Below are 12,336 nucleotides of genomic sequence, written 5' to 3' on the forward strand. Positions count from 1 at the left end.
CCGGGCAGCGGTGAAGCCTTCCCTGCTTCACCACGACCCTCTCCCTTACCCAGACTCCCAAGCCTGGGATGCACACTGTTGTTGACACTGGTGTTTTGGGATATAGAGGAGAGGGGGTATTTAAGAAAAGGAGAATGAATGTTGTGGCCAATGTGAGCTAAGAGAGAGGACAGCCATCACTGTGTGAGTCACTGGGTAAGATAAAGAATTCAGAACAAAATGACCAAGAGGTGAGTGGGAGAAACGTAAGCCACCCCAAATGCCTCAGAAATGTTTGTTGGGGGAGGACCCTGCTATTTGTGGGCTGAGAATCAAGCCAATTTTGTCTCGTTTTGTTTTAAATTATGATTATAATGACAAATTTTAAAGTTATAACATGGAAAGATAATTCCCCAAATTTTATAGACTTTGGGACACTGAGGTGATGATCTTTTGGTTATATGGGTGTATTATTAGCTAGCACTTTGCTATCTGCAAGGATTTGGGACTCTGCCTTGAAAATTGTTATATGAAACATATAGCTTAAAAATGTAATGAAATTCTTAGCAGCGTTATTTATAAGAACTCAAACCTGGAAATAATCAAATACCCATCAGTGGTAGAATTGATATGTAAATTGTAGAATTCTCATGTGGTAGAATGCTGCACAGTAATAAGAATGAATGGTCTCTAGCCACATGTGAAGCTCTGAATGAATCTCACAAACATAACGTGGAGTGAAAGAAACCAGATCCAAATGGGTACATATTGAATGATTTCCTTTAGAGACAGCACAAAAACAGGCAAACTAACCCTTGCTGTTTACTCTGGGGGCTGTGGGGCTATGGTAACAGCAGGAGACTGGGAAGGGGGCTCTGGGGAATACTGAAATGTTTTGTTTCTTGATCTAGTGGTGGAGACAGAGCAGTTTTAAATTTGTGTAAGTTTATGAAGTTATACATTGACAATATGTACACTTTTCTGTGTGTATGTGTAAAGGCAATTTTGTTCCTCCTGTGCTCCTCCTCTACTCTCACGGGACACCACACTCTGAATACGTCCCACACCAACCACTTCTGCCAACACCAGCTGGGTGTCCTCCAATTTAAGTCAATTCAGACACTGTCTACCCGAGATAACATCAGATCCCGCAGGTTGAGGGCTCAGTCCCATAAGATTGTCCCACCCCCTTCAGATGTTAATCTCAGGTCCAGGTTATTACTTCAGCTTCTGGCAGATTGGCTAAAAAGCAGAGGTTCCCTTGATCTCTTCTTTGGGTTCAGTTCATTTGCCAGAGGAGGTCACAGAACTCAGGAGAAGTATATATTATCAATTTATTATAAAACGATTCAACAAAGGATAAGATGGAAGAGGTGTGTGGGGCAGGGTGTGTGGGAAGGAACATGGAGCTTCAGTGCCTTGTCTGAGTGCCACTCTCCTAGCACCTCCATGTGTTCGCCAACCTGGAAACTCTCCAAACCCCGTACTTCTGGAATATTTATGGAAGCTTCATCACGTAGGCGTGATGGATCATTAACTCCACTTGCAGCCCCTTCCCTCTCTGGAGAATGAGGGTGGGGAGTGAGACTGAAAATGCCACGCTTCTTATCATGGCTTGATCTTTTTGGTGACCAGTGCCCACCTAGGAGCCCTCCTGGAGCCCACCAAAAGTCACCTCATTAGAACAAAAGACACTTATCACCCTGGAAATTCCAAGGGATTTAGGAGCTCCATGTCAGGAACTGGGGTCAAAGGCCAAAGATTAGAATAAAAGATGCTACTTGGGTCTCGTGGGTGGCTCAGTCGGTTAAGCGTCCAACTTCTACTCAGGTCATGATCGCACAGGTTGTGAGTTCGAGCCCCGCATCGGGCTCTGTGCTGACAGCTCAGAGCCTGGAGCCTGCTTCGGATTCTGTCTCCCTCTCTCTCTCTGCCCCTCCCCAACTCACGCTTCCTCTCTCTCTCTCCCTCCCTCAACAATAAATAAACATTAAAAAAAAGAAAAGATGCTGCTAGTGCTCTTACCACTTAGGACATTTCAAGGTGTTAGGAGCTCAGTGCCAGGAACCAGGGACAGAGACCAAGATACTATTTTTTCCTTTTATCTCACCAAATGATATACCTCAATAAAAAGCAAAACAAATAACAAACAAACACCTTGGGAATGCAAAGATCAAGTAAGTGTGCCCAAGGAAGCTGAGAAAAATTTCATGGAAGGGACATTCTACTCAGTTCAACACACACTATTGAGGGATTATCGTGCACGGGAGACCATGTACTAGAGACTGTGATGTATGGATGTACAAGGACTCTCTGAATCGCTGACTTACAGGGAGGAGGCATCAGCCATGATCCTGAGGCCCTCACACTATAAGACGGATAGACATGTAAACATTAATAACAATAGTCCGATTCTGGCAGCATGGTTAATTATGCTAACTTCTATCACTTGTTCCACATTTTGCTAGACACAGAAGGGCTAGAGAGAGTGAAAAAGAATGAACAAGTCATTATTTGCAGGTTGTACTATTATTTACTTAGAAAATCCAAGAAAATCTATAGATTATTAGAAAAAATATTTATCAAGCTTATTTTATACAGATCAACATAAAAAGCAATTGCTGGGTGCCTGGGTGGCTCAGTCAGTTAAATGTCTGGCTCTTGATTTTCGCCCCGGTTGTGATCTCACAGTTCATGGGATTGAGCCCCATGTCAGCTCTGTGCTGATAGTGCGCAGTCTGTTTGGGATTCTCTGTCTCCCTTTCTTTCTCTAAATAAACAAACAGAGGAAAAAGCTATTTCTTTCCTATGTACCAGTTACAACTAATTAGAATACAAGTTTCTAAAATATTTTTATTAAAAAAAATGTTTTAATGTTTATTTTTGAGAGAGAGAGAGAGAGAGAGAGAGAGCATGAGCAGGGAAGGGGCAGAGAGAGAAGGAGACACAGAATCCAAAGCTGACTCTTAGGCTCTGAGCTGTCAGCACAGAGCCCTGCGCGGGGCTCGAACTCACAAGCCGTGAGGTCATGACCTGAGCTGAAGTCAGGTGCTTACCTGACTGAGCCACCCAGGCATCCCCAATTTTCTAATAGGAAAATAAATCTTTCCAAAAAATATGCAATGCCTCCTTAGAGAAAAATGTCAAAAAATTTGGGCAGGACATATAAGCATGACATGAATAAAAAGATATACTATGTTTAAATATTAAGGGATTAAAGAGTAAGCACTTAGTAAATATTGATATGTGGTTGAATGAGTTCATTAATGTTGGAAAGGACCATATCTTAGTCCTTTGTTTCGGTATCTTTTCTTCACATAGCACCGGAATAGTACCTGGCACACAGTAGGGACTCAAGATTATTGAAAGGAAGAAAACAAAGGAAGGAGAGGCAAGGAGGAAAGGATGAATAACTTAAAAAAATTTTTTTAATGTTTATTTATTTTTTGAGACAATGCAAGAGACAGAGTGCAAGCAGCGAAGGGGCAGACAGAGGGAGACACTGAATCTGAAGCGGGTTCCAGGCTCTGAGCTGTCAGCCCAGAGCCTGATGCAGGGCTCGAACTCACGAACCGTGAGATCATGACCTAAGCCAAAGTCGGACGCTTGACTGACTGAGCCACTCAGGTGCCCCAGGATGAATAACTTTAAATGAAAGGGTGGAATTGGGTCAAAAAAGTTAAACATTTTGAATTCTTTGTATTCTATTACAATTTTACATTTGCAAACATCTACTTGCTTCACTGTGATAATGTGTGTTTGTACAGTCATCTGTAGTTTACAAAGCTGTTTCATTTCATGTTTTCATGTAGTTCACAAAGCAACTGTGAAAAACCAGCATCATCACTGGGAAATCTGGAGGTTCTCTAAGTCTTAGATCAGAAATAACCTGGCTATTACTCAGATCCAAGTTTTCTGACTTCAGGGGCCGTGACTTAGTATACAAATGCCAGCCTCAATGGACAGCGAGTTAGATGTGTGGGTTATGGATTGTTGCCCTAACTGAGACACTTTTGAGAGTGGAAGTAGGCACCATTCATTGCCCTGGCGCAACAAGTGTAAATTAGGATGGTCTGGGCACATCTGAGATGAAGTCACCCTAACTGGATGAAAACTGGGTGTAAGTTAATCCTCCTTCTGGGCAGCACAGGTCAAAAGATCTTTACCAAGTTATGGAGATTGTAAATGCTGCCCCTGGCTACGTTTAATGAGTTTTGATCCAAGTCAATAGTAAATAACTTAATAAAGAGGAGCTTAGAATTAAAGTTTGCTTTTTGTAAGAGGAATGCCACCTGCTTGGAGAGGTTAATATGCCGCATGTGGGGCAAAGTTAAGCGTCATTCTTCCTTTTGGCCTTCTAACCCCAAATGACACTTCTTGTTCATATGTCCAACACAGTGTGAGTAAGCTAACATTGGGAGCTGACTGTAATTTTATCTTTCTTCTTGAAGTCTTTAATAATGTGAACATAATGAATGGATCTGTGAGTAAACTCATTACTAGGAACAGTCAATACTTGTTTTCCTGTGAAGCTTTTGGTGATTGCATTAACTGAATAGAGGGTTTTCTTTAACTGCAAATCTTTCAATACATAGTATTAGCAATTTTAAGTTAGAGGTCACTAACTTGTAAAGATGTTGAACTTAGTTTTTTTTTTTAAAACCACGTTCCATTTCTGCAAATAAACAAGAAAATTTCAACTTAAAATAGAAGGCTGAATCAATTGCTCAATTACATGTTTTAAAGTAACCCGCTAGCTCTCTAACAGGTGAAACTCTTAACATTGTAAGTATATAAAGCATCAAATATGCAGATTTAATACAAAAACATTAATATTATGTGGTTGATCCTCTTCAACATTTCTATGCTTAATTTTAAATCTTTCTGAGGGTAACGTTTATTTCCAACTAAGAAAAAAATTACGTCGCCTCAAGTAATTTGGGAAGATACTATTTAGTCAAATGAGATTATATATAATGACCAGAGATATTAGCTGAAGTGCTGACTGTATTCTTGTCTGAAGTACCAATGAGTAATTTCACTTGGTTAAATACTTAGAAGCAGATTTTCTGGGTTGGATGGTAAATGTGCATTTAGCTTTCTAATAAACTCATTTTATTTTCCGAAGTGGCTATACCATTTTGCATTCCCACCAGCAATGTAAGACAGTCCCAGTTCAGCATGCTTAATAGTACAAGAAATTGTTAGTTTTTAAAGTTTAGCCTTTTTAATAGGTATGTAGTGATATCTCATTGTAGATTTAATATGCATTTACCCTAATGAATAATGATGTTGAGAATATTTTTATAGACTTACTTATCATATCTGTGTCTTCAGTTAGGTGTTTAGCAAACCTTTGGCTCATTTCTTTATTGGGTTGTTTGACTCATTAATATTGAATTTTGAAAATAATTTTGTCCTGGGCTTGTCTTTTCATTTTCTTAAGAGCATCTTTGGAAGAACAGAAATTTTAGATTTTGATGAAGTTTAATTAATCAATTTTTTTGATAGATCATGTTTTTGGTACCATCTCAGAAGGCTTTGCCAAACCTAAAGCTGTGAGATTTTCTCCTATGTTTTAGAAGTTTTATACTTTTAAGGTTTAGATTTAGGTATATGGTCTATATGAATTAATTTTTTGCATAGGGAATGACTTATGAATCGAGGTTCTTTTTTTATTTTTATTTTTTGTATATAGATATCCAATTGTTCCAGCACCATCTGTTGAAAAGGCTATCTTTCTCCTTGAATTGCCTTTGTGTATTTATAAAGAATAAATCAACATATGTGCGAGTCTGCTTCTGGACTCTACAATCTGTTCCATTGATTTTTTTATGACTACCATTTCACCAATACCACACTGTCTTGACTAATGTATTTCTATGTATGATAAATGTATAATGTAATATATTTCTATGACTATATCTGAAAATCAGATAGTATGTTAGGTTTCACAAAAAGTCATGCTGGGATTTAAAAAAAATGTTTATTTATTTTTGAGAGTGGGAGAGAGAATCCCAAGCAGGCTCCATGCTGTCAGTGCAGAGGCTGAACTCAGGAACTGTAAGATCAGAACCTGAGCCAAAATCAAAAGCAGGATGTTCAGCCAGCTGAGCCACCCAGGTGCCCCCATGCTGGAATTTTTATTGGAATTGCAGTGAATCTGTAGATTGGTTTGTGTAGAATTGACATCTTAACAATATGGAGTCTTCTGATCTATGAACATGGTTTGTCTCTCCATTTATTTAGGTCCTCTTTGATCTCTTTCACTAGTATTTTGTTTTCAGTGTATAAAGCTAGTACATATTATATTTATCCCTAAGTATTTTATGTTTTTTATGTTTTTAATTTTTTAAAATTTCCATTTCCCATGTTTCATTGCTAGTATATAGAAATAGGATTTTTTAAAATCTGACTTTTGTGAGTTTGAGATGTCTTCCAGACTACACTCAAATTTAATAGTTCACTCGAAGGACTCACAGAACTCAGCAATATTGTCACAGTTATGGTTTATTACAGCAAAAGGATATAGATTAAATTCAGCAGTGGAAAAGGCTTATAGGGCAGGGGTCAGGAGAGATGGCGTGCAGAGTTTCAAGCTATCCTCTCCCAGTGGAGTTGTGTGGACAACATTTATTTTTTCCAGCCACAGTATGTTATAATATGCTCACGCAAGCCAGAATTCTTAGTGGAGATTGACCAGGTAGACACAGCTTAACCCTGTGGGGCTAATGTCGTCTCCAGCCCTTCTAGAGTTGGGGATGATTCCATGTGACTCAAGACTCCCACCAAAAATCACATTGTTAGCCCAGACCACCTGATGTGGTAGAAGGCCCTCACCGTAAGTCATAGAGTTAGCCTAGACTATCTGGCTTGGCCTATGACCCCAAGTAATCAAAGACCCTTCTATCAGGCAGAACATTCCAGAGGTTTAGAGGTTACCTCCTAGGGGTCAGCCAAATTTTTCTTTAGGCAAAGTTAATTCTTGACTAGCTAATGATGTTGAGCATCTTTTCATATGTTTATCAGACATTTATATGTTTTCTTTGGAGAAATGTCTGTTGAGATCCTTTGTCCACTTATAATTGGGTTATTTATCATTTTATCATCGAGTTGTAGGAATTTAATACATTCTAGATACAGGTCTTCTCTCAGATAAATGGTTGGCATTCTGTGTGCTGGTGTTGTCTTTTTACTTTCTTGGTGATGCCCTTGAAAACATAAAAGTGTTTAATTTTGGTGAAGTCAAATTATGTTTTCTTTTATTTTTTGTATGTAAAAAAATTTAAATATCATTTCTTTAATAGGTAGAGGACTCTTTGAGTAATCTGATCTTGAATGAGCTTTGTCAGTTTGTGTTTTTCAAGGAATTTTTTTGTTTCATCTAAATTATAAAATTTATGAATCTAGAATTGTTTGTTGGATTTCCTTATTATTTGCTTAATGCCTGTAGGTATAGAGTGATACCCTCTTTTCTCCCCCTTTCTTTTAGTTCAGTCTGTGTAAGGTCTATCTATCTATCTATCTATCTATCTATCTATCTATCTATATATTTTTTTTTTGCCATAAAACTAATAGGGAGTTTCCCTTTGCTTCCATATAAATTTAGCTTGGTCTTTTTGAGATAATCAGGTTTTGTTTTTCTTTTTTTCTTTTCTTTTCTTCTTTTTTTTTTTTTTGGTATTGAATAGCAGAACAGATCCAAATTAAGAGATAAAGAACTACTCATATAGTTTCAAAACTGAAGTTGATAGTACATTTGTATCCAATCTGAGTAACTCTCCACAGCTTGAGTTTTTAGATCTCAAATGCTAGTATCTAGTGTAAATGCCTGACATTAAGCTTTTGTTTGCTGAGGCATCAAAGGATATCCGTCTTGAATAAACATGTTGTCAGCTGTATGACACAGTTACCAGCAAAACAACCAGACGAGGGAGTGGGCTCCCCGCCCCACACACCCATGAAGTTCCCTATTACAGAAAGTCCTGGCTCACCTAGATAACTGATTTTGTGAGTCTCCTGTCCAACATCCTAATTCCTGCTCTTATGCTCTTAATGCTTTAAATTAGCCAATGAACCCATGACACCCTAGACATTCTACACTCAGACTCTAATAAAGGCCTCAGATCCATGCTCTCTTTCTCTACCCATGATCTTGGTTTGGCCTTTGGGTGTGCTGTACCCTCCAGGACTTGTAGCTACAAAATCTTCTTCCTCAAAGTTCCGTGAAGGCTTTTGCTGATGTGTGTCTTTCATTCATAAGAATCTCAAGGGTTGGTCCAGCCACAGCATTGGCTCCACTGGGGAAAATGTCTGTGGGGCTCACGAGGAGTAATACAAGTCCAGGCGAGTGCCTCAGGCATTCCTAGCCTAGAGCATCACCATCAACAGGTTAGAACAGATACAGCATTGGGTAGAGCTGTATAGTATTATACAGCCTATATTATATGAATGCCTGTAGAATTCGGGCTTATAAAACTTGCATGGCAAACAAACTGAAATGGGACAACAGTGTGATACTGCTTGCCTGCAGAGGGCCAGGTATAACTGCAAACATATTCTTCATGGTGATCACTCTGATCCATGAGATTGGAACTGTGGTAGTAACAACATTCTTTCATCCAAGAAAGCACAGTGCAGAGAACAACTTTGATAACTGTACATAATCCCTAAATCTCAAATTTAGATGAAAAAATTTAAGAAATTAATCCACACTGAGGGACACATTAGGATGATACTGGAGGGAAAGTCTTTCTGTGAGCTTCTGGAGGGTGCTTTAGCTCTCTTACCTCCCAGAGTCACCATAGTAGTAGAGTTGGACCCTTAAACAATGCAGGGGTTAGGGGCATTGACCCCCATGTAGTTGGAAATCTGCTTATAACTTTGACTTCCCCCCAAATTAACTACCAATTAAGTAGTTAAGTAGCCTGATCTTGACCAGAAATAACATAAACAGCCAATGAACACTTATTTTTTGTCATATATATTACATACTGTATTATTATAATAAGGTAATGCTAAATAACAAAAATTCTGCTGAATAAATTTTAAAGATCAAATTAATCAATTCATGAATCAGGCATCATCCCATCTAGCAAGTAGAGGGGAGCTCCAAAGGGTTATAGAAAAGGAGAAGTTTTTAAAGATAGATGAATGGAAAAGAGGAAATTATTTGCAGTGGATCTATTGTTTTTTATTTGGCAAAGTTGCCCTCTCAAAGGGAATGGCATATCAGTAAATTTCCTAGTGCTAACCAGGAAATTCCCATGTTGACTGGTTAAAGGTTACATTTCTGAGGGGTTAAAATTACAGTTAGGGTAGGGACCAGGCTAGTCTTGGTTTATGGACTTGAAGCCTTAACTTAAGTGGCATCAATTTGGGCCTGTGGTTTAAGCTAGAGAAAGGAGAATGTTAAGAAAATCATAAGGAAGAAAAAATACATTTACAGTACTGTATGGTATTTTTTTGAAAATAATCCACATATAAGTGGACCTTTGTAGTTCTAAACCATGTTTCAAGGGCAAACTGTACCTTCATTTATTCCTTCTTGAATGTTCTTCCTTTCTTTATGTAGATCCAAGTTTCTGGCCTACACTGTCATTTTTCTTCTCTCTGAAGAAACATTTCTTTCAAAGCAGATCTTCTGCTGACAAAATCCCTCAGTTTTTGTTGATCAGGTAAGTCTTTATGTCTCCTTCACTTTTGAAGGATAAAAATATATCTGTTTTGCTAGATACAGAATTCTAGGGTGGTGATTGTTTTTCGCTCAAGACTTCAATTAAATGTATCACCACACTTTCATCTTGTTTATGTGATTTTAAATGAAGTCAGTGTAATTCTTATCCTTGTTCTTCTAAAGGTAAAGTGTTCCCCCACCCATTCTATCTTCTTCCAAGATTTACTCTTTGTCTTTGATTTTCTGCAGTTTGGATATGATATGCCTGTGTGTAGATTTTTTTGGTATTTATCATGCTTGGTATTCTCTGAGCTCCCTGAATCTTTGATCTCATAACCAAGAAGAGGTTAAGAAGACATGATGACTAAATTTAACATAATATTCTGGTTAGGATCTTGAGAACAGAAAAAAGGTATTAGGCAAAAAAGGAATATGAATAAAGCATGGGCTTTAGTTAATATTCAAGTATGAATAGGGGTGCCTGGTTGTCTCAGTCAGTTAAGTGTCCGACTTCGGCTCAGGTCATGATCTCGCATTTTGTGGGTTCAAGCCCTGCATAAGGCTCTGTGCTGACAGCTTGGAGCCTGAAGCCTGGAGCCTGAAGCCTACTTCTGATTCTGTGTCTCCCTCTCTCTCTTCCCCTCCCCCACCGGTGCTCTGTCTCTCAAAGATAAACATTAAAAAAATTTTTTTTAATCATGTATTAACATTGTTACAAATTGTCACAAATGAACCATACTAATAATGTAAGATGTTAATAACAGAAAATTTGGTCTGGGGTATATGAAAACAATCTGTATTATCTTAACAAACTTTCTGTGGATCTAAAATTATTCTAAAGTAAAAAGCTTGCTAAAATAGTGGATGGCATAGGAAGAGTAATAGTTTTGTCTTGCAAACCAGGAGAAAAGAGAGTTGGAGCAAATTCACAAAGTACTAGGACCTGTATTCCTCTCTGCTATGGGAGGAAGGAGATGACATTTGTTTGAGGGAAGGGCTAAGCCAAATTGGGATATCCAGCTTGTTTCTGCTCTGCTGTCTCATGGCTCTTCCTGGGAAGAAAAATAGCTTCACAGAGCCATGTGTACCAGAAGATTAGATTTGACAGTTTCTTGGTGCAGGGGGTGGTGGTGTGCAAACTCAAATGCCCATAGCATCCAGTTAGGTGGTTTAAATGACTAAAGGAAGCTGGGTATAAGAACTGTAGGAGGGCCCGGAAATGCAGCAAATAGGAGAGGCAAGCCTTACACGAAAGAGCAGCTGCTGCTCAGTGCTGGCCAACTTTTGCTCTGCAGCAGGGCCAGTTCAGATGCCTTATTTACTGATATTTCAAATGAAGCTGGGAATCCAGGTGAAAAAACATTACATGTAATAGTCTACTTTTAAAACATTGGTGACTTTTTCAGAAATTTTTTTTGTAAAGCATTATGCATACCCCAACTATACTGAAAGAAATATTTCTGTGGACATGGTCTATAACCTGAGCTCTGATGAGCCAGGTGGACCAATCTAGGGGAGCCAGAGCTTTGTGTAAAGTGCGAAGACAGTCTGGGTCCTGGGCTCTCACAAGAGCTCTGCTCTCCTTCTCGACAGTTTCGATAATACAGAGAATAGCTGTATGGCATCCCTGGCAAGTGGCATGAGCAAAAAGTCAAGGCTTAGAACATCACAGGGTATGTCTAGGAGATCGGATGATTGAAGATTCATGAAGAGGGGAAATTGTTGGCTTAGAAAGTTGGGTTGGAGCTAGATTATGGTGGTCCTGGGCATTTGGACACTATGCTATTGGCAACACGTGACTAATCTCTGGCTTCTCTTGAAAGAGCCCAAGGTGGAAATCAGAAACTAGAATGAGAAATTGGCCATCCACACCTGGACTTCCCAGCCAGAAGGAGAAAGGCAGAGTAAATGAGTGTACTGAGTCTAGTTAGAAAAATTGGATTCAGGTGAAAGAGACCATTCCTAATAAGCAGCCAGAGAGTGTTTATGCATATACCCTTGTGTAGTTGTTTGATACATACACAGCCTTTCTAACTGAGCTAGGTGGGCCTGTTTGGGCTCATCAGAACAGCTCCCATGGGCACCCCAGCTTTGTACCAATAAGGAGGGTTAGATTCATCCTCATTCTCTTTCCTGTCTTAGTGCCTCTTTACCCACCCCCACCCCCCAAGGATTATTACACTGATCCAGAGCTTTTGAAATGGAGAAACCTATGGCTGACCTGTGCACACAGCACACAGCAGTGATATTTAATGTGAGATTAGATCAGAGTCAGCCAGGAAGCTTTCTTAGGTATGGGACACAGCCAGCAAAATGAAAAAGGTTTATCTACGGGGGAGTTTTTCCCTCTCTGCCTGGCTGTCCTTTCTCACCCTTCTTTCTCACTCTCCTTTAGGCATCCTTTCCCCCAAAAAACATAGTCCATAATGTCTGTTTGAATTGCTTCAAATTCCACTAGGCCACTAGATGAACACATTCCTCCCTAAACAATAGCATTATATTTCAAACTCCTTTTGTTCTAATCCTGGCATTTTAATAGCCCACAAGAGGCTGCAGTAACTACCCTCACCTTACCACCATCACCAAGGAGATCAAATATCATTTCTAGGATTTATTATAAACCCCCTGTGGTGAAAGCAGGAACCAGATTTCAAGAAACTGCCAGTTACTTATTTTAAGTA

At 39.1% G+C, this 12,336-nt stretch overlaps 1 protein-coding gene across 2 annotated transcripts in view; it reads left to right on the top strand.

Annotated features, from left to right (window-relative positions):
- Window positions 1-9,151: 9,151 nt before the first annotated feature.
- LEPR (leptin receptor) overlaps window positions 9,152-12,336 on the top strand; it is a 155,007-nt gene continuing 151,822 nt past the window's right edge. For both annotated transcript variants that reach the window (XM_045035967.1, XM_045035970.1), the window contains exon 1: window positions 9,152-9,656. The gene's annotated coding sequence lies outside the window, so the exon portion shown is untranslated. The remainder of the gene's footprint in view (window positions 9,657-12,336) is intronic.

This window comes from Felis catus, chromosome C1 (assembly GCF_018350175.1).
Source record: "Felis catus isolate Fca126 chromosome C1, F.catus_Fca126_mat1.0, whole genome shotgun sequence".
In the NCBI taxonomy this organism is placed as follows: domain Eukaryota; kingdom Metazoa; phylum Chordata; class Mammalia; order Carnivora; family Felidae; genus Felis; species Felis catus.